The 23,350-nt window shown below is 45.9% G+C and overlaps 1 protein-coding gene across 7 annotated transcripts in view; it reads right to left on the bottom strand.

Annotated features, from left to right (window-relative positions):
• The window catches only part of SPECC1 (sperm antigen with calponin homology and coiled-coil domains 1), a 334,491-nt gene that overhangs the window by 186,563 nt on the left and 124,578 nt on the right, over positions 1-23,350 (bottom strand). The window lies entirely within an intron of this gene.

Below are 23,350 nucleotides of genomic sequence, written 5' to 3'. Positions count from 1 at the left end.
TAGTCTGTTGGGTCGCTGAAATAACTCCTTCCCTTGTCGGGGCCTTGATCAGCCAATCGTCCAGATAGGGAAAGACCTGCAACCCCCGGGAGCGCAGAGCAGCCGCGACCACCACCATACATTTCGTGAATACCCGAGGGGACGAAGCCAGACCGAAGGGTAGTACACGGTACTGCAGGTGCAACTCCCCGACCTGAAATCTTAAAAACTTCCGAAAGTCGGGATGCACCGGAACATGGGTGTACGCTTCCTTCAAATCCAGGGAGCACATCCAGTCCCCCTCGTCCAATAGAGGATACAGAATCGGAAGCGATAACATACGGAACTTCTCCCTGACCAGGAACTTGTTGAGCTTCCGGAGGTCCAAAATGGGGCGCAAGTCCCCGGTCTTCTTTGGGACCAAAAAGTAACGGGAATAAAATCCCCGGCCCTGCTGATCGAGAGGCACCACTTCGACCGCCCGGAGGCTCAACAAGGCCCTGGCTTCCTCTCGGAGAAGGGTCAACTGGCTCCGATTGGACGGGCACGCCTCGGGAGGCCTGTCTGTAGGCTGCCTGGAGAAGTTCAACGAATAGCCCTCTGAGACGGTCCGGAGCACCCATGCGTCTGACGTAATCCCTGACCAAGCCTTGGCAAAAGCCTTGAGCCGACCCCCGATGGGGAGGGGGTTGGGCGACCTCGCGGCGGGGGCCAGCCCCCGGCCGCTCATCCCGTCAAAAGGACGGCGCCGGCTTGGATGCCCCCTGCGCAGCAGGCTTGGAGGGCCCCCCTCTATCCTGTTGGGTTGGGCGTCGGGGTGGAGGTCTCGAAAAGGCCGGTGTCGATTTCTGAGGATACCGCCTAGGTGGCTGTTTAAATGGCCTCTGAGGTGACGGCTTAGGCTTCGGGCGAACCAGAGACGCCAAAGAGCGCTCTTGGTCAGAAAGCCTCTTGGTAGCCGCCTCTAGGGAGTCGTCGAATAACTCTGACCCGACGCAGGGTAGATTGGCCAATCGCTCCTGCAGGTTGGGGTCCATCTCGAGGGTCCGTAGCCACGCCAGCCGGCGCATGGCTACCGCACAAGCCGATACCCTCGAGGCAAGCTCAAAAGCATCATAAACTGCATGAAACAGATAGAATCGTAGTTGGGACAGGTTCGACGCAAAAGTGGCAAACCTATCCCTGTGAGATTCCGGGATCACCCCCTGAAAATCTGGCAGATCCTTGACCATAGATCTGAGGTAGGAAGAATAGGCGAAAGCATAGTTGAGGACCCTCGTGGCCATCTGGGAATTTGCATACAGACGACGGCCGAATTTATCGAGGGTCCGACCCTCTCTCCCAGGGGGGACAGCAGCCGAGACTCTAGAAGGTTGCAAACGCTTAAGAGCCGACTCCACCAGGAGCGACTGATGGGAGAGTTGCCCCTTGTCAAACCCCTTAGGGGGAAGAGTCCGGTATTTGGATTCCATCTTGGTGGGCACTACCGCCACTGTAAGAGGTGCCTCAAGGTTCCGCAGCAAGGTCTGAAGGAGGACCTTGTTAAGTGGGAGGCGGGGAGATTCCCACTGAGGGGCAGGAGAATCCTGTTCCTCCAAAAATTCTTTGGTATAGTGAGACCCTGCCGACAGTCCACCCCCAAAGCCTTCGCCATGTCATGGACAAACTTTGAAAAAGAGGATGTCCGTGCAGGCGGAGAGGGCGACCGAGACTTCTCAACGGGGCCGAAGGGAGAGGCCTGGCGAGAATACCCGAACTGCCCCCGAACCCCAGGAGGCACGATCTCGGGACCTCGAAGGGGTCGGGGACACAGTCCGCCGAAGGGACCCCCTGGGGGAACCCCCCGGGGTACGGGGTATGGAGGCCCGTCCCTTCCGCCTCGGCGAGGAGGCACGGGAACTCTCCCGGATCGGGGACCGCAAGAGATCGGGGTTGTCGAGGCGGAGTTCCTCGACACGCAAAGCCCCGCCCTCGGGCGTCGTCGAGCGATGACTCCTCAGAGGCGAGGCTCGGGACCGCTTGGCCTTTTTGAGGCGGTGCTTTGCCCGAGGCTTGCCCGAGGGCGAGGAACCCCGTGAAGACCTCGGGGACGAGGACGAGGAGATCCGGCGTACCCGGCGCTGCTCGTCTCGGGACCGCACACTGACCTCAGGCTGTCTCACCGAGGTCGGATCCGAGGGAAGCGTCGAGGTCGAGGCCGAGGGAGCTTCGGCCGCTGAAAGGCCGGTGCCCGAGGCCGAGGTCGCCAACTGCGGGGCCGCCGAGACCGAAGTCGAGGCCGAAGCCTGCTGCAAGGTCTCAATGGCCCCAGAGAGCTCCGAGGAAATTAAAGCGCGAAGCAATTCCTGGAACGCCGGGATGGTGAGACCCGGAGGCAACACCTGGGGGCGCTCCGCAGAGGGCGACCTCGGTTTCGAGTATTCCCTCGGGGCTAACCCCTTTGACACCTTGGGCTGGGCCGAGGTCGACGGTCCCGCCAACGAAGAGCCCGAGGATGGCTTCCTGGTAGATGAAACTGAGGAAGGAAGTGGAGACTTACCCGGGGCTTGCTTCTGCGAGGCAACCGGCTTCGAGGTAGCCGAGGGGTCCGAAGTCGAGGCCGAGGTCGAGGCCGGGGCCGAAGCCGAGGCCGAGCTCGAGGCCTTCCCCGTCGGGGTATCGACGGCAAAGAGATCAGCCATACGGGCCTTGCGACGAGTAAGGGCCCATTTCTGGAAGGTGGCACACTTAGGGCACGATGCTGTCGGGTGATGGGGCCCCAAACACCTTAGGCAGCACCTGTGAGGGTCAGTGATGGACAAAAGCCTATCACACCTACCACACTTCTTAAATCCCGTTACGGGCCGGGACATGGGCCCAAAACAAGGCCGGGAACAAACGAGGTTCCTCGGCCACGGCTACCGGGAGCCCCCGGAGCGAACGGAAAAGTTAGATTTTTTTTTTTTTTTTTTTTTGAAAAAAGAAGAAAAGAAAGAAAGAAAACACAAATAACGCAGCGACCGCGTCGAAATTCCGCACACAGCCGCGGCGACAGAAGGCAATTCGAGCACAAATTATCCACAGGGCTTCTGGCTCCGCGGATGAAAATGAACTGAGGACCACGAGGTGGGGATGCGCCCTCTAGTGGGCGAGAAGGCTAGCACATGCGTGGTGCAGTGTGCAAACTTGAAACTTCTAGCAAGTTTGCTTGAAAAGCTGTCCGCGCTGGGGCTCCATAGATGACGTCACCCATGTGTGAGAATATCATGCCTGCTTGTCCTGGGATAAACAGTCTTTCTGTACAAGATAATGAAGGATTACTGCAAGGGTTTACGATGATCCTAAAAAAAAAATAAATGAGGTGATATAAAAGAATTTATGAAGGTTACAAAGTTTCTTTGTTGTGTAGAATGATTTTGTACGTGTGTATTGTTCCCCGTCTAGATTTGTAGATAAGCAGGTTATAAATAATTTAAAATAAATAAAAGTAGTGCCTAATTAAGCTTTGGTTTCTGTTGCTAGAGGATGTGGTCAAGGAGACTTAACATAGGAAGCACAAAAGGCATTGGAACAAGTTCCTGGAGGAAAAATCAGCTTAAAAAAAAAAAAATTAGCTAGAGAGACTTAGAAGAGCCACTGTTCATCCCTAGAAATGAGCTGTTGGAAATCTGGTCCTCTCTATGGGGTCTGCTGGGTATTTGTGACCTGGACCGGCCACTGTCGGAAACAGAAAGGACTTTAGTCTGAGCCAGCATACATGTAACTTTTCTTTTCGCCTCGTTGCTAAACAAGTCTGTGGAGTCCAAGTCAGAAGCAGTTTTGGGTGGAGATGGAGTCAGTGTCACTAAAAATGTACCGACTTCTGCTTCAAAATTTTTAAAAAAAATCCATTATAATATATAGTCAACTTAGCATTTTATACTTATGTATACATATCTTTGTCCTAAATTTAAAGTTATATTTACTGGTACTTTAGATGTGGAACAAAATATATAAAGCCTAATATCAATAGGAGTTTGGAGTCAGTAGAGAAATAGACAAGTTGTAGTCCCAAGTCGAAGGTTTGGCGTACCGACTCCACAGCCCATACAACTGCTAAGCCAAGCAGAGTGCAAAAATGGTACACCAAAGGAAATGCAGCTGCAATCTCGTGTTCTAAACGTTAATCCCCATCAAAAAGCAGAATATACAGTAAGACCTAAGATGGCTTATAAAACAAAATGTAAGTGTCAAAGCAGTTCCTGGTAGACACTAAAAGTAGGGTTACTCAGACGTCTGGAAAAACCCGGACTTGTTCTCTGCGTTTGAAGTCATGTCCGGGTGACCAGCCAGATTTTTTTTAAAAACCAGCTGTTTATCCGGGTTTTCAGAAAGCGCAAAGCTTGGGGGGTGTCTGGAATGCCTCCAAAAATGCATGATGTGACATGATGATGTCATATGCGTGTGATGTCATCACATCCATGCAAGCTTGGAGGCCCTCCAGATAAGGCCCCGAGCTCAAGGAAAGAAAGGAGAAAAGGTTTTCTTGGGGGGGGGGGCAGTTTTTGTCTCCACAAAATCTGGTAACCCTAACTAAACGGCACTTCTTAAACAGACCATGAGGTGAAGACAAACACCACTCCCTGCACAGTGCTACATTAAAAGATGTTAGCAATAGTGGAAGGACCAGAGGGGGCAAGGATAATGTGCATCTATTCTGCTGAGAGAAAGAGAGAAACAGTTTCTGTAACTCTTTGAGCAGGAACCATCTCTTGCATGTTTATTGTACAGTTTCAAGTTCAATGATAATTTGATTTATCACCTGTTGTGATATTAAGCAATTCTACAAAATATTATAAAATCAAGGGATACATACCAACAAAATTACACGATGACAAAGACAAAACTGACTAACATGGTACAAAAGGACTGGAGGTGAACTATAATGAAGTATAGAAAAGAAGAGCGTACAGAAAAAGGATAGAACAATAGGAGGGGAAGGGATTCATTCAGGCAACCTTTATCGGATCAGGAGGAAAAATCTAATGGCATCAGGGTTCAAAGGCATCTCTATACAATAAACTTTTTAGTGCGCCTTTAAATTTATCTAGACTTGCTTCCTCCCTGATATAAGGGATTAGAGCAGTGGTTCTCAACCCTGTCCTGGGGACCCCCCAGCCAGTCGGGTTTTCAAGATATCCCTAATGAATATGCATGAGAGAGATTTGCTTACCTGTCACTTCCATTATATGCAAATCTCTCTCATGCATATTCATTAGGGATATCTTGAAAAACCGACTGGCTGGGGGGTCCCCAGGACAGGGTTGAGAACTACTGGGTTAAAGAGTTCCAAATGAGGGGAGCAGTAACAGCGAAGGAGGTCGTATGGCGAGTGCCAAAGGTCTTTAGAGTGGGCCCAAAAAGTATGTTTTGAGAAGATGATCTAAGAATTCTGACTGCAGTGTGGGGAATAAGTAACTTATCAATGAAAGATGGTTCTCTGGATTTAAGCTTTTTAAAAAGTACAGCGATTTTAAATGTAATTCTAGGGGGGGATGGGGATCCAGTGGGCATTTTTAAATAGGGGGGGGGAGACATGGTCATATTTCTTTGAGTTGGTGATGATGTTGATGGCGGTTATTTTGGATTAACTGAAAACACCCGATTTCTTGTTAAAATATTCCTATGTAACGGGAATTACAGTACACTTCTCCCTCCGTATTCACTGTGATAGGGGATTAACAGAACCGCAAATACTGAAAAACCGCAAATAACTTTGTGTGTTATTTGATGTTTTCTATTTAAAAACCATTGTGAATATGGTGAAACCACGAATAACATGGTGGGAGACCTGGCCTGTTTTGGCCTGTTTCTGAAGGAGAGGCAAAACACAGTGAACAAAGTGCTGGGAATCAGCGATTTTCTCTGTAAAACGCTTGGAATCAGCGATTTCTCTATGCAAAGCTGATGTAATTTGTGGGGGAGGAGCCAGCAAGCTAAAAACCGTGAATAATCGAAACCGCGAATACGGAGGGAGAAGTGTAGTCAAGTTTTGAAATTACAAGTGAGTGGATTGAGATGTTGAGGGAGGATAGAAACATAGAAAAATGACGGCAGAAAAGGGCCAAAGCCCATCAAGTCTGCCCACTCCAGTGACCCTTCCCCCATGAGTTTGCTCACCAACCTCCTGCCCTTACCTCATTAGAGATCCCACATGAATATCCCATTATTTTTGAAATCTGCCACGCTGTTGGCCTCAATCACCTGCCGTGGGAGTTCATTCCAATGATCGACCACCCTCTCAGTGAAGAAATACTTTCTGGAGTCCCCATGAAATTTCCCTCCCCTGATTTTCAGCGGATGCCCTCTGGTGGACGAAGGTCCCATAAGATGAAAGATATCCTCTTCCACCTCGATACGACCTGTGATATATTTAAATGTCTCAATCATGTCTCCTCTCTCTCTTCGTTCTTCAAGTGAGTACAGCTGCAATTTATTCAGCCTTACTTCATACGGAAGATCCTTGAGCCCCGAGACCATCCTGGTGGCCATCCGCTGAACTGACTCAACTCTCAGCACATCTTTCTGGTAATGTGGTCTCCAGAATTGAACACATTATTCCAAATGAGGTCTCACCATGGACCTGTACAGTGGCATTATGACCTCTGGCATCCTGCTGATAAAACCTCTACGGATACAACCCATCATTTGCCTTGCCTTGGAGGAAGCCTTTTCCACTTGATTGGCAGTTTTCATGTCATCACTAATGATTACTCCTAAATCCCGTTCTTCCGTGGTCCTAACTAAGGTCTCACCATTTAACGTGTAAGTCCTGCATAGATTTCTTTTACCCAGGTGCATCACTTTGCATTTTTTAGCATTGAAGTTGAGCTGCCAAGTCGATGACCATTGTTCTAATAGTAGTAGGTCCTGCGTCATACTGTCAGGCATAGTGCTTTTACCTACTATGTTGCACAGTTTGGCGTCATCGGTGAACAATGATATTTTTCCTCCGAGCCCTTGGGTCATATCACTTATGAATATGTTGAATAGGATTGGACCTAAGACCGAGCCTTGTGGCACTCCACTGGTCACATCTGATGTTTTGGATGGGGTACCATTTACCATCACCCTCTGAATTCTACCGCTCAGCCAATCCTTAACCCATGCAACTAGTGTTTCCCCTAATCCCAGCGATTTCAACTTGTTCAATAACCTGCGGTGTGGGACGCTATCAAAAGCTTTGCTGAAGTCCAAATACACTACGTCCAGGGACTCCCCGGCATCCAGTTGTCTTGTTACCCAGTCGAAGAAGCTAATCAGATTTGATTGGCAGGACCTGCCCTTGGTAAATCCATGTTGATGGGGGATCACGTAGATTTTCTTCATCCAGTATTGCATGGATGGGTCCAAGAAGTTGGCTAGTGATCTAATCATTCGTAATTTGTGAAAACAATTTTTGACTACGGCATGTAGTGACGCTTCATAAATAATAAATAGCAGTACTAGTCACACATTCCAAACAGTTTTTGAATACAGAGCCAAGAACAGGGCCAGAGGAACAGTGGGGTAGGAGAGGCACCTTGAGAATCTGACAGATATAATATGCATTGCTGCCCTCATTTCACAATGCTCATTCTATGTCTTGCTTAATTCTGGCCATTGAAGCATGAGAAGGAGGAGGTAGCCATGTGAAGGACAGGATGTGGCAGCTTAGAGCCCCTCATGCTCCACAAGAAGACACAGAGGCTCTAGCAGCTTCTTACTAGGAAATGCCTATCATATCCTAAAGAAACACAACTATTTCACTCTATTCCATGGACAAGAAATGATAATAGTCTGGTCAGATGGCAAGGACACAGGCCTCTACTGGGCCGAATTCCTTACCTGAGGCTAAGAGCTCTATGCACAAGACAGACGCCAATTAGAAGCACAGTGCAGACTTTCCCTACCTGTTTCTATCCCTTGTACTTCAGAACCTGCTCAAATGTAGCTGGTTTTAAGAAATGTTTGGACAATTTTCTGGAGGAAAAGTCCATAGCCTGCTACCGACACAAACATGGGGGAAGCCACTACTTGCCCTGGGGTCGGTAGCATGGAATATTGCTACTATTTGGGGTTTTGCCTGGATTGGCCACTGTGGAAAAAAGATACTGAGCTACATAGACCACTGGTCTGACCCAATATGGCTATTCTTATGTTCTTATCTCTCCTACTCGGTTCATAGTCTTAAGCGCGTGAGACAGACGTGCGCCGACAAACAAGCGCCGCCAATTCAGCGCAGGACTTCATCGCGCCGAAGAAAAACCTTCTTTTAAAGGGCTCCGATGGGAGGTGTGGGGGGGAACCCCCCTTTACTTAATAGTGATCGCGCTGACGTTGGGGGGGTTGTAACCCCACATTATACTGTAAACTCAACTTTTTCTCTATTTTTTAGGGAAAAAGTTAGGTTTTCAGTATAATGTGGGGGGTTACAGCCCCCACCCCCCCCCCAACGCCAGCGCGATCCCTATTAAGTAGAATGGGGGAGTTCCCCCCACCCTCCGTCGGAGCCCTTTAAAAGAAGGATTTTCTTCGGCGCAATGAAGTCCTGCGCTGAATTGTCGGCACTCATTTGTCGGCGAGCGTCTTTCTTGCACGCTTAAGACCCGTCACCCTCCTACTCCCTCAAGACTACCAATGATACAGTAGACCTGGGGGGGGGGGGTAAGGGGTTCCTCAGTGTATTAAAAAATATTTTAAAGGGTTCTGCCATAGAAAAAAGTTTGGGTATCACTGGGTTAAGAGTACCAGGTTGACAACCAGAAAATCTATTTAACCCTCCATTGCCTCAGGAAGCCCACTAGGGACAGGGAAAACCCATTACTACTACTGAAAAAGTGTGAGCTAAATCTAAATAAAGCTCAAGTTGCATTTCCCTGGCCCTTCCACTGCTGAAAGAAATAAAACAACTTTTTAACGTGGCCTGCTGCTCTGACAATGTACATCACTATGTGCATAGAATTGGGTTTTATTCTAAACTTGCCTCTGCTCCTTAATCAGACAACAGTAATGTTTGTTTGGGGGAGAGGGAAGGGCATATCGTGCAACAGCGACATCTAGTGAGTGTATTTATGGTCCCATGACTGCAGGATTCAGAAGGAGCTTTGGCTTGTGGCTCCCAGCCATGGACTGTCACTGCAGTAAATGCACTAAAGCCTGAGAGGTGGAGATGTAGGAAGATAGGGAAAAGAATCCCCAGAAAACTGCAAATGGCTGATGGTTCCAGATTCAAGCTCAGGCTCCAAATGGGCTGAAATATAAAAGGAGTCGGGAGCAAAAGGTACAGCATTTACCTTTACACAGGTAAACAAGATGCCTGGGATAGGATTTGAGGATACTTGGTGGATTCTAACCATTATACTAAATTTAATCCTGGAGCAAGAATGTCTCAATTAAATTATTTTAAAAGAGCAATGAAAGTTAAATTTACCAGAAAATGAAAAACAGAACTGTGACAAGTTACATAATTTAAACACAAGACCTTCATCCGCTAATAAACAAAATCCACATCAGTCTAAAGGGCTGTCCTCCTCTCATTTTTACAATATGAAATATTAAATCAGCTATGTTACTGCAAATGTTCACTTTTCACTTCTTCCATAGGGTCCAGTCTCCATCATGAGACAGTCAGGTACTAGAGGATGACACAGGGATGAATATTTCTCCGTCCCCACGGGTTTTGCCACCGTCGCTGTCCTTGCCCCATACCTGTAAGCTCTGCCGTAACCGCACAAGCCTCGAATACTTAGAATTTTAAAGTGTTTGAGGCTTGTGCAGATGATGACGGAGTTTGCAAGAATGGGGCAGGGACAGGAAAATAATTCACGAGGCAGGATGGAAAAATGAGTTCCCGTGGGGATGGAGAAAAATTTGGCCACAAGTCATTCTCTATCAGTTACCACACTGCTATCACTTTATTGTGCGTCCGGATACAAGCAGGCACGATGTAAGCAGGGGGGTCAGCTTGCGTACTCACGAATACATGTGCGCACAATGCAAGCAACACGGAACCTCGTGCGCCTGATCCAATCAGCGGACGCACAATTCATGAGGATCCAGTGCACTCATCCTTCTCCTGCATCCCAATCATTTCTTTTGATGATTCAGGCATCTTCAAGGTGATGAGTAGAAAAGTTGTAATGGAGAGCTGTAGAAAAACTGACCGATGGGAACGGGCGGAAATGGGTAGGGCTTGGGCATGCCTAGTGGGGCCCGGGCACTGCACGTGCTCAGAGAAAAAAAAACAAAAAAACAAAAAACTCTGAGCTATTGGAGAGCTTATCTGCAAATTGGGAGCTGTTGGGACAACACCCATATGTGGCTGACTCATCCTGCTTGTCCTAGGAGAACCAAATGTTCCAGGCTCTGCAGTGCCCAACCTGACAGGCAAGAGCAACCACCTTGCATAACATTAACTTATACATTTCTATTCCTCTTTACCTTTCAAGTTCAAGGTGGATCACATTTTAAAAACCATAAAATTATAAATCATGGTCAGAGTCAAAAATTCTACACATTCGATTACATTTCCTCTAAAACGTTCATGAATGACAATATTCACATTTACGAGTCTAACCTTAAGATATTTTTGAAGCAGCCACGTTTTCAACTGTTGTCTAAATAGCCTATAGCAGGGGTAGGGAACTCCAGTCTTCGAGAGCCGTATTCCAGTCGGGTTTTCAGTATTTCCCCAGTGACTATGCATTGAAAGCAGTGCATGCAAATAGATCTCATGCATATTTATTGGGAGAAATCCTGAAAACCCGACTGGAATACGGCTCTCGAGGACCGGAGTTCCTACCCCTGGCCTATAGGATGAAATCATTCTAAGCAGCGCATTCCACAAAAAGACGACCCTGACCCCTGATAGTTTTATGCCTTGTAAACTGTAACCAGATCTCACATAAATTTGGAACATTCAATCGGATTTCAGACTCTACTGTATATGTAAGCTTTGCCTCAGAGTATACAATGCACAAAAATGCGATATATACTTTAATTTGGTTTCATTCCATATAAAGTTTTAAAAACAAAAATTAAAACTTTATTCGTGCCTTTAATGGCTGCCAGTGAGCTCCAATTAAATATTGTGTTATCATGTTCCACCCTGTTTCCCCTCCATATTTCTGCAGCTACATTCTGCAGAATTTGTAATCTACAGAGCTGCCTATCCGGCAAACCCAAAAGCATAATATTTACGTAATACAAATGGGATCATATCAAAGCCTACATTATCTTTAGCAAATGATCAGGCTTATGAAATGTACATATTCTTCTAATCAACTTTAAATTAAAAAGATATTTCTTATTATCATATTCACATGAGGTTCCATAGATAATATAACATCAATCCAGCCTCCAAATATTTTAAAAACATTTATTGAAAAGGTGTATTTATTTTAATTATTCAGGTCCCGGATGACACATTTCACATCCATACACTCATTGCTCTCGTATCTCCCCCACAGGGACATCCTGCCAACACACCCTCATCCTAAAAAAAAAAAATCATCAAATGAATCCACACTTATGTCCCTACACACACACCCCCCTCCCTACTTACACTTCGCAGGCAGCATCTCAAGGAGTCATAGTGTCTGCAAAATGGCACGTACTCAATGACATCTTAATGCGCTCACATGCCCAGCTTACAGAGAACTTTGCTGCCAGGGTCTTGTGATTAGTCACTGTTGAAAACAAGATGCTGGGCTTGATGGCCCTTTGGTCCCACACAGTACGGGAAGCATATCAATGTGAGGAGGGGGTTTTAACAATAGGCACGAACTTCACTGCCATCAGCAGGAGTGTCATGCATATGGCACAGAAGGAATTGGCCCAAAAAGTGCGGTAGAGAAAGGGATTTAGAAGACAGGGAGAAACCTTATTACATGCCCCAAAGACACATCCTGCTCAGAGACTAAAAAAAGCATTCTATCAGTTGAATCTAACTTGAGACACCAATAGTGCATCTAATTTATAGCACAGTACAGGGCCACAAGCCAGTCAGGTTTCAAGATTCCCACAATGAGTATATACATGAGATCTATTTGAATACAATGAAAGTTGTACATACAACTCAATCTCATGCACATTTATAGTGCAAATTTTGAAAGCTTGACTAGGCTATGTCCCTCAAGGACCATGGTTGCTCACCCCTGTGTAAAGTGTTAGATTGGTTACTAAATGGTGCACTGAAACTGCTTAGTACACAACTGTCCGAGAAGCAGCCATACTCCATGATTGTTCCTTATTGCTCCTCAAGAATTCCAAGATCAAGAACATCTAACTAGTCCCTCTTTATGCCATTTATTCTACGACACAACGTGCAAAACGATTTTCTCTGCGACAGTGCCAGCTCTATGGAACTCATTGCCATCAATCCTCTGGGAAGAATCTTCTTTAGACAAATTGAAATGCAATCTAAAAACTTTTCTGTTTAAAGATGCCTATAGCCTATAACACCCAGAATCATAGTCTTTCTCCTCTATCAGCAACTCTACATGAAGAGCACATCCCCTTCCTATTGTACTTACCCTATTTGTAAATCTTTCCTATTAACTATTGTATTTCAGCCCCTCACCACATGTATAAGAATGTTTTGATGGGGGGGGGAGTGTGTAGCACAGAGGTAAGAGTTACAGCCTCAGCACCCTAAGGTTGTGGGTTCAAATCCCCTGCTGCTCTTTGTGACCCTGTGAAAGTCACTTAGGGCTAGATTCACTAAGCAAAATGATCGTGTACCGATCGGTTTGCGACTCCTTAGCGACCAGATTTCCCTCCGGCCCGATTCACAAATCTCTCCTTTGATCCGCTTCAAATCCGTGCATGCAAATGAGGGGGAAACGCATGCAAAGTAGGCAGGGACTCGATTCACCAAACAAATTCAGGACACCGATTGAGCTGGCCGATCAGGAATAAAAGCGACTGCTGGGGACCAGTCGCACACGTCTCTGCCGACTCTCCTGCTCCATTGCCCTGCTCTCTGTCCTGATCTTGCTGTGTAGGAAGAAAGGTTTGCAGCACCAGGGGGTATAAACACGTTCAACCTCCCTTGTGAGGCTCCTGTCCCTGCTCTACTCTCTGCCCCGAGCTCCTACTCTCTGCCGCAATCCCTGCAGTGCGAGCCCACGGGTTTAAAGCGGGGTTGCAAGCCGCAGTGCTTTAAACCCGTGGGCTCGCACTGCAGGGAAGGCAGCAGAGAGCAGGAGAGTCTGGGTGGCAAGAGCAGGGCTTGGTTGGAAGGGGAGAGCAGAAGAGTTGGCACATGTAACAAAAACCAAAAACCCAGCAATAAAAAAAACCCCAGACACAAAATGCATCTGCAGGGAATTTACGATCTGTGCGGTCGGAAGGGGGTGTTCCTCCGATTGCCCTAATTTGAATTTCTTCATATTGTGAATTTGTCGGGCCTGCTGTAAATGGCCACGGATCGCCCCCGTAAAAAAAGGTTAGCGAATCTAGCCCTTAACCCTCCCATTGTCCCAGGTATATTAGATAGAGTGTGAATCCACTGGGACAGATATGGAAAAATGCTCGAGTACCTGAATGTAAACCACTTAGGTTATAAGTGATATAAAAATACTAAAATAAATATAAAAGTTTTGTCTTTGTCTGACTAAGTATGTGTTATCCCTGTTTTTAAATTTTTATATTTCATTGTACACCGCTTAGACACTTAAGTGGTATATCAAATTTTAAATAAACTTGGAAAAAGCCCGAGCATGTCATTAAGCTCTACCACTTGAAGGGATAGTACAATATAATTATAATATGCCCAAATATTGCCAAAAATATGAACCAAAAAATTCAAATATACAGAGAGTGATTGAAGATTACCAATATTTTAGCCAAGTGTAGCTTCAGTAGTCCACTGTTTCACTCCAGTTCTCCTGGAACAACTAATCTTAAAAAAAAAAACCAAAAAACAACAACAAAAAAAAAACCAACCCCCCCCCTAAAAAAAAAACCCAAACAAAAAAACCCCCCAAAAAACAACTTACTCACATAGCAAACACCCTCCCAATCTAATCACCTCATCCTGCTTCCCTTTCCCTTCTGAACCTCTGGAAAAGGTACAGAGAAGGGTGAACAAAAGGTAGGGTTACCATATGTCCAGACTTACCCAGACATGTCCTCTTTTTAGAGGACTGTCTGGATAGTTTTCTAAAACCTGGCAGTTTGTACAGGTTTTGGACTCTGTCCGAGTCCAGCCTAAATTTTATTTTACCTTTGGGGGGGGGGGGGAGTGGGCTGGAAGTAATGAGGAGGCAGCAGATGTCATCCACCATGGATACCAGCAGTCCAGTGGCAAGAGCTCCTATTGCAAGCCACTGGAGGCTTGTTTGGTACTGGCTGGAGGTGGCAGGAAAGGCAGTGCCCGAGTTCAGGGCCGTGTCTGGAAGGCATCTACACATGTCTCTCTCTCCTCCTCTTTCCCACCAACACAGGCCCATACCCCAGTCCTCCAAACTTGTGGTGGGTAGGCAGCAATATAAGAAGGCCTTTGTTCTGCCTCATCCCACCTTCTCCGATAGAAACATGATGGCAGATAAAGGCCAAATGACCCATCCAGTTTGCCCATCTGCAGCAACCACTATCTCCCCTCCTCTACTTAAGAGATCCCACATGTCCGTCCCATATTTTTTTGAATTCAGACACAGCTTTTGTGTCTAGCACCTCTACTGAAAACTATTCCACTCATCTACCACCCTTTCTGTAAAGAAGTATTTCCTTAGATTACTCCTGAGCCTATTACCTCTTAACTTCATTCTATGCCCTCTCACTCTGGAGTCTCCTTTCAATTGGAAGAGAATTGCCTCATGCGTATTTATGCCACATAGGTATGTAAACATCTCTATCATATCTCCTCCTTCCGCCTTTCCTCCAAAGTTTACATATTGAGATTTAAGTCTTTCCCCGTACATCTTATGACAGACCACCAACTATTTTAGTTGCCTTCCGCTGGACCAACTCAATCCTGTTTATATCTTTTTTGAAAGTGCAGTCTTCAGAATTGCACACAATATGCTAAATGATGTTTCACCAGAGAGTCTTATACAGGGGCATCAAAACCTCCTTTTTCCTACTGGCCATTCCTTTCCCTTTGCACCCATTTTATTTTTAATACTCATTTTATTGTAAACCGTTTAGATACTCGTCTAATAAACGGTATATCAAAAATAAAGAAAACTTGAAGAAACTTCTAGCTTTCACCATCACCTTTTCAACATGTGTAGCCACCTTAAGATCACCACATACTATCCAAGTTCCGCTCCTCTTTCGTGCACAAAAGTTTTTCACCTCCTAAACTGTACTGTTCCCTCAGGATTTTGCAGCCCAAATGCATGACCTTGCATTTCTTAGCATTAATTCTTAGCTGTCAAATTTTAGACCAATCCTCAATCTTCTCTAGATCCTTCCTCATGTTATTCACACCATCAGGGATGTCTACTGTATTGCAGATTTTGGTATCATTCACAAAGAGGCAAATCTTACCAGTCAGCCTTTCAGCAATATCACTTATAAAAATGTTAAAACAGAATAGGCCCAAGAACCAAACTTTGAGGCACGCCACTGGTAACATCCCTTTCCTAAGAGTGATCTCCATTGACCACTACTTTGTCGCCTTCCACTCAACCAGTTCCTGACCCAGTCCGTCACTTTGGGGCCCATACTGAGGGCATTCAGTTTATCTTGGTGTGGAACATTGTAAAAGGCCCATATCTATCCAATTCTCTGGTCAACCAGTCAAATAAATTGATCAGATTTGTCTGACAAGACCTACCGTATTTTCGCGGATATAACGCGCACCCGTGTAAAACGCGCACACGGGTATAGCGCGCAGAAATCACGATGACATGTACAAAAACTTTTGTATACCGCGCTCACGGGTATACCGCGCATGATGCCCGACGCTCCTTTCGCCCGCCCTGACTTTCCGTGCGCTGTCCCGACTCTCCGTTCACCCCCCCTGACTTCCGTGCACTGCCCTGACTTTCCGTGCGCTGTCCCGACTCTCAGTTCACCCCCCCTGACTTCCGTGCACTGCCCTGACTTTCCGTGCGCTGTCCCGACTCTCCGTTCACCCCCCCTGACTTTCCGTGCACTGTCCTCCCTTGAAGTCCTGTCCCCCCTTGAAGGTCTGTCCCCATCCTGAAAGCCTGATGCCCCCCCCCGACGTCCGATACATCCCCCCCCCAGCAGGACCACTCGCACCCTCACCCCGAAGGACCGCCGACTCCCCAACAATATCGGGCCAGGAGGGAGCCCAAACCCTCCTGGCCACGGCGACCCCCTAACCCCACCCCGCACTACATTACGGGCAGGAGGGATCCCAGGCCCTCCTGCCCTCGACGCAAACCCCCTCCCCCCAACGACCGCCCCCCCCAAGAACCTTCGCCCGTCCCCCAGCCGACCCGCGACCCCCCTGGCCGACCCCCACGACACCCCCACCCGCCTTCCCCGTACCTTTGTGTAGTTGGGCCAAAAGGGAGCCCAAACCCTCCTGGCCACGGCGACCCCCTAACCCCACCCCGCACTACATTACGGGCAGGAGGGATCCCAGGCCCTCCTGCCCTCGACGCAAACCCCCCTCCCCCCCCCATGACCGCCCCCCCCAAGAACCTCCGACCGCCCCCCCAGCCGACCCGCGACCCCCCTGGCCGACCCCCACGACCCCCCCACCCCCCTTCCCCGTACCTTTGGTAGTTGGCCGGACAGACGGGAGCCAAACCCGCCTGTCCGGCAGGCAGCCAACAAAGGAATGAGGCCGGATTGGCCCATCCGTCCTAAAGCTCCGCCTACTGGTGGGGCCTAAGGCGCGTGGGCCAATCAGAATAGGCCCTGGAGCCTTAGGTCCCACCTGGGGGCGCGGCCTGAGACACATGGTCGGGTTGGGCCCATGTGCCTCAGGCCGCGCCCCCAGGTGGGACCTAAGGCTCCAGGGCCTATTCTGATTGGCCCACGCGCCTTAGGCCCCACCAGTAGGCGGAGCTTTAGGACGGATGGGCCAATCCGGCCTCATTCCTTCGTTGGCTGCCTGCCGGACAGGCGGGTTTGGCTCCCGTCTGTCCGGCCAACTACCAAAGGTACGGGGAAGGGGGGTGGGGGGGTCGGCCAGGGGGGTCGCGGGTCTGCTGGGGGGGCGGTCGGAGGTTCTTGGGGGGGGCGGTCGTTGGGGGGGGAGGGGGGTTTGCGTCGAGGGCAGGAGGGCCTGGGATCCTTCCTGCCCGTAATGTAGTGCGGGGTGGGGTTAGGGGGTCGCCGTGGCCAGGAGGGTTTGGGCTCCCTTCTTGCCCGATATTGTCGGGAAGTCGGCGGTCCTTCGGGGTGGGGGTGCGAGTGGTCCTGCCGGGGGGGGGGGGGGTGTGTCGGACGTCGGGGAGTCGGCCGGGCAAGAGGGCTTGGGCTCCCTCTTGCTCCGATCGTGGATGCGGGTGCGGGTGGGAGCGCGTGCGAGCGGTCGTTCGGGGTGGGGGTGCGAGCGGTCCTACTGGGGGGGTGAATCGGGCGTCGGGCGGGGTGGGAACTATGTTTAAAAACTTTTGTATACCGCGCTCAGGCATATAACGCGCGAGGGGTATGCGCGGTAGGTAAAAACGCGTATAACGCGCACGTTATATCCGCGAAAATACGGTACTTCTAGTGAATCTATATTGCTTTGGATCCTATAATCCACTGAGTTCCAGAAACTTCAAAAGCGGTCCATAATTTACTAACCACAGAAGTCAGCCTTACTGGTCTGTAGTTCCTACCTCTTCTTTACTTCCACTTTTGTGAAGAGGGACTACATCTGCCCTTCTCCAATCATCCAATACCACTCCCGTCTCAAAAGAAGCACCAAATAGGTCAGCCAGCAGAGCCGCCAGAACTTCCCTAAGTTTCCTTGGATGTACTACATCCGGACCCATTGCTTTATCCATCTTTAGTTTAGCGAGCTCCTCACAAACACAATCCTCTGAAAATCGATCAGGATCTACCACACCTACAGTCCTATTTGCTTTTGTTTTCTCCAGGCCCGCTCCTGGTGCTTTAGCTGTGAACCCAGAACAGAAATATTTGTTAAGCAATTAAGCCTTATCTTTATCAGTTTCTACATATTCCTCCCCTTCACCTTTGAGTCTCACAATGCCACTTTTACAGTTCCTATCACTAATATATCTAAAAAATGTCTCATCTCCCTGCTCTTAAAATCAGAAAAACTATTTTTTTTTCTCAGATGAAAGAATAGCACTGTGTATGAAAAACAATTTTAAAATGGCTGAAATGCAGGGATAAAGTCCAATATATAATTGGCTAACACGCTTAATCCCTCGGGGAGGATGTCTGAACCAGGAAAAATAATGCAAATAATTGTTTAAATAAAGGACATCAGTATGAGCCCTTATGCAAACAGGAAATTATGGCTCAGGCAGTATCTCATAGGTGACCAGCACCAGACCAAAGTCTAAATAAGAATAGCCTCATACATCATTTAGTCCTTTACAAAATTGTCAGACTGATGAGAATCCTTAAACTATCAATTTTAAATCCTGGTCAGACGTACACATCGGGGAAGAAAGAGTAAAAAATACACAATAAATTCCCAAGAAACCATCACCCTAGCCAAATGAAAATAATATACAAAGTGCTCACAAACAGTTAATGCTGAAATTCTCTCACTTCTTTACATAATGTACCTAACAATTGCAAGATTCAATAAAGTTTTTTGTGTATAATTAGCTTAATAAAAACACCGCTAAATGACGCTATTGTTAAAAGATCAAAAGTTAAGAAATAAACAATGAAAGATGAACAGAAAAATGCTAAAAACCCTTAAGATGAAATAAATAAAATACCTACAAAACTCACAGAAAGAGAATAAATATGTGAATAAGCCCAACCACAATACATAAAGCAAACTAAGGAAAATACATATTGTATGTGGGAGCTGTACTTTCTCAAAATAGTTATTAGAACCACTTAAAGAATTTTTATATAAAGTTCATGCTTGCTACCAGTAATTCATAATGCCGTGTAAAAGAAATCAAACTGGAAGACTCTCAGGATGTTATCCAGACTAGGTCCACAATGATATTAACATGTATGAGTGAGACAGATAAAATGTTGATAATGAAACTTTTTTAAAAAATAGACTGACAAAGTTTTGTGGAGACTTGGTTAGTATTTTTCCTGATGTCTCAAGAGCTACGCAGTTAAGGAGAAAAGAATTTCTGAAATTGAGAACTAGAGTATTAGCACTTGAGGCATCTTTTTATTTAAAATTTCCTTGTAAATGTCTTGTTAAGTTACAAGACACTGAATTTGTCTTTTGGGACCCCCATTCAATTGCAACAATTTTTATTAACTCGTGAACAGAAGTGAGACCTTGTTTTACCTTATTTTCTTTTATTCATTGATGAGAAATTTGGTCGGATGTCAGAGTCCTAAATATAGTAGGGAATGATTAGGACTCATTAGAATTCAACCCATTTCTTTGTTTTCCTTTTAAACTAAGTTAGTTAAAATGCAAATATGTCTCCCCATTTAGTGGGCTTGTAAAGGATTGTTTTGTATTGTTTATTGTGTTGAAAATTTTGTATAGAAACCCTTTTTTCTTTGATATCTTTTGATATTGTAAATGTATTAAATTTATAAATTTAAAAAATAAATAAATAAATCAAACTGGAACCCTTCAGTTGTCCAAGTTCATCAAAAGTTCAAAAAAGCATGAACGTAATATATAAATCTAATAGAAAAAATTCATATCCATAGCACCATATGATTTGTGTCCAAGGCGCCGTTGGGTTAATGGTGCCCCTTAGTGTGTAGCAGTGCTTACTTTATAAAAAAGTTCATTGGTAGCCACAATTCATAAGGAGAATACTTAGCTCAAATGCAGAAGATCACACAAAGAATAAATATTTAAATAAATATCGCTACTCAACAGAGCTCCGTTTCGCCACCTTTGTCAGGAGCGGAGATTGCCAACAATAATGTAAGAAGCCGACATCCACTATACTGGCTTGTCGGAACGAACTTCCCAAGCGTATAACAATCAAAATGCCGGAAAGGAGGAAATGGTAATGGCGCCTTCAGAATATAAGAATGGGGAAGGAAGACGTGATATGGATTATTTTGGAAAGAGATGATGGAATCTCTAAAGGGGCATCACATCTACCACTGAGCGCGCCCAGCAAAAGGGCCAGAGCCATTCTGTGTTAAGGGCCACCTACTGTTGTACTAGCATCTCTCTCTCCTTCCTTCCAGATTTCTCCTCTCCATGGGTCTAGCATCTCTCCTCCCCCCCCTCAAAAAAAAAATATATTTTTTTTTAAATTGAATTTCAGAATACAATAAACTAATATAAGAAAACAATTCAATACAAATAAAAACTATTAAGAAACAATTAATATTAAAAATCAGGCCCAGGATGTCACATTAATACTAACATTCTAATAAATATAAATTCAACATTCATTATACCTGAATAGTCCCAAATTTTATTAAAATTTTCCCAATTATAATATTTGACATATGAGGGAGGGTGGGGGGAGGAAAAATTTGATGATTAAAGAAATAGATCATTATATAAAATGAGGGGGGGTACAATATTTTAGGATGATACGATCAAATGCAAGAATTCAAGTGTTTTTAAATGTTCAATTGTACATCATTTATTGTACTTGATTTTAAGATATGAAATGAATAAAGATTAAAAAAAAAAAAAAAATTTCCCAAGATGCCAACTCCTTACAGCATATATTTTCTCGTATTTACTATACAAGTACAACATATTCCTCCACATGTTATAATCTAATTTGGAAAAATCTTTCCAATTATATAATATTTTTTTAATAGTTCAAGTTTCAAGTTTTATTTATATTTGATTAATCTCTAGCTCCCCCTCCCCCCCACAAAAAAACAGTCTTCCAAACTTACAGTGGGTGTGGGGGGTCAGTGGAAGAATGCAGTCACCAGTACAGGAATGAGTAGGGATTGTTCCCATCTCTGTTGCTCCTGGGATCTCTGATGTTATGAGGGCAGGTGGGCTGGCTGGCTAGAATGGAGGGTGGCGATGCTGAAGCAAAGGTTGGTTCAGGACACCACAATCCACTGAGCCTGCCTTGCTCCCACCTAACCTTCATTTCTATTACTTTGCATCTCTCTACAGCTTTGGAAACAAGATGCCACACACACACACCCCATCACTGTAATACAATCTGTAATTAATTAAAACTGATTTTTCATAAGGGATTTGTCTCTTGGGTCAGGACTGTTTTTTGCTTTCTAGGACTCAAAATGTTTCTATAATCCACAATTCTACACCCCTCCCCCTCCCGAAAAAGCCATTAACATAGTTGCTGCTTTGACAACAATATACCACACACTGTCTGGAGGTTCAGACCTGCTTTGTCTATCCACACTTGGTGGGGGGGGGGGGAAGAGTGGCAATGCAGAAAGCCATGTGTTAGAGATGTTCATTAATGCTCAGCACAAATTTCTGAAACTATGCAAAAAAAAAATATGTGCCAACACAGGAAAGCGCAGTCTTCACATAAAAGGTGCTGTTCATTCAAACAAACCAATAATACACAGTAAGAATATTGTGGTGTGGACCCGACACGGTCCATATTTTGGTCACAGAAGACCACCTTCTGGGGTCCGATATGATGTAAATCACAAAATTTGATATGCTGTGTTGTAAGCAAAGGACTGTGTATGTGAAAGCGTGGCTGTGTATGTGAAAGCGGACCCCAGAAAGTGGTGTTCTGTGACCAAAACACGGACCGGGTCGGGTCCACACCACAATATTCTTACTGTGTATTATTGGTTTGTTCGAATGAACTGCACCTTTTATGTGAAGACTTTCAAATAAAATTTTGCATCAGGATCGTCAATTCCACAGCTTTCGTCCTTTGTGTGGGTTTCTCCTGTTTTCCCTGTGGAATTCTCTTGGTGAATCTTATTTTTGCTTTAGCTATTTAGGACTCTGCCAGACTGAGATTTCTGGTGCCCAGTATGCAATACTGAATGAGCACAGGGAAAGAGAGCAAATGGACAGACTAGGAAGCATGAACTGAGATAGATTCAAGGAGAAAGACATAGCCTAGGCCAGGGGTAGGGAACTCCGTATTCCAGTCGGGTTTTCAGGATTTCCCCAATGAATATGCACTGAAAACAGTGCATGCAAATAGATCTCATGCATATTCATTGGGGAAATCCTGAAAACCCGACTGGAATACGGCTCTCGAGGACCGGAGTTCCTTACCCTTGCTGTAGGCAAGAGGACACAGAATGAAGCTAAGGGGGGACAAGTCCAGGACAAATATCAGGAAGTTCTGCTTCACGCAACGAGTGGTGGACACCTGGAATGCTCTCCCAGAGGAGGTTATTGCGGAATCGACCGTCCTACGATTTAAAAGTAAACTAGATGCACATCTCCTTACAAGAGACATAGAGGGATATGGGTGACTAAAAATTACACCAGGTGTACACCTGGCAGGGCCTCTGCGTGTGCGGATCGCCGGACTTGATGGACCGAAGGTCTGATCCAGAGATGGCAGTTCTTATGTCTCTCTGTGCCTCTTCCCTTCCAGCACCCCCCACTAGCAGCTAAGGGACCTGTCTGGAGGGCTTTCACGTAAGCACGTGACATAATCGCGTCAACATCCACGCACTTACAAATGCCCTCGAGCCGTGGCCACCACGTTTAGTGTGTTGTGACTTTGCAAGACACCGACATAGCCAAAAAGGAGAGAGAGATTCACCATATGTGAATGCAAGTCACAGGCAGAATTTTTCTGAGAAAAGTCCTGAGCACAATCAATGAGAAAACCTCAAACACACCCTAAATGTATATCTCAAACCCATAGATTTGGAACACTATGAAACCCTACCTAACCACAAATAAGCTTCAGTTTACCAAAACCTCCAATACAAACACAAGGAGTAAACGTAAGCATTTCCCTCACTAGAGAGAGGTCTTTAGAACAGCCCAAGGCAGAAATCAAGTATTCCCAATGACCCAAGTATAGATCTCCTCTGTTAAATTAGCTTGTATATTCAATTTGGGAGGGGGGGTATTTTATTTTTAAATGTACACATCAATACCTGGGATTTAATTTGAAGGACTAAAACTTTATTTGAGCACCTGAAGACACTCTCTGGCTCTCCACTGTAAATGGGACTGGAATTTTAATTCCCAAAGCTCTTCCATCCAGATGGATGTGCAGAGTTGGATACAGTCCCGCTTTTCTTGGGGAAATTGATTTATCAGAATTAATTAGTATTATTCATTAGAACTAAGAAGTGCCTGCATGTAATGAAAGACCAACGCAGAACTCGTGTAAAATAAAGCTACCCCCCCCCCCCAAATCCTGTCCCTCATAAG

Source organism: Geotrypetes seraphini, chromosome 15 (genome assembly GCF_902459505.1).
Source record: "Geotrypetes seraphini chromosome 15, aGeoSer1.1, whole genome shotgun sequence".
NCBI lineage: Eukaryota > Metazoa > Chordata > Amphibia > Gymnophiona > Dermophiidae > Geotrypetes > Geotrypetes seraphini.
The sequence above is the reverse complement of the archived record's forward strand: the minus strand, read 5'-3'. Positions and strand labels throughout refer to the sequence as shown.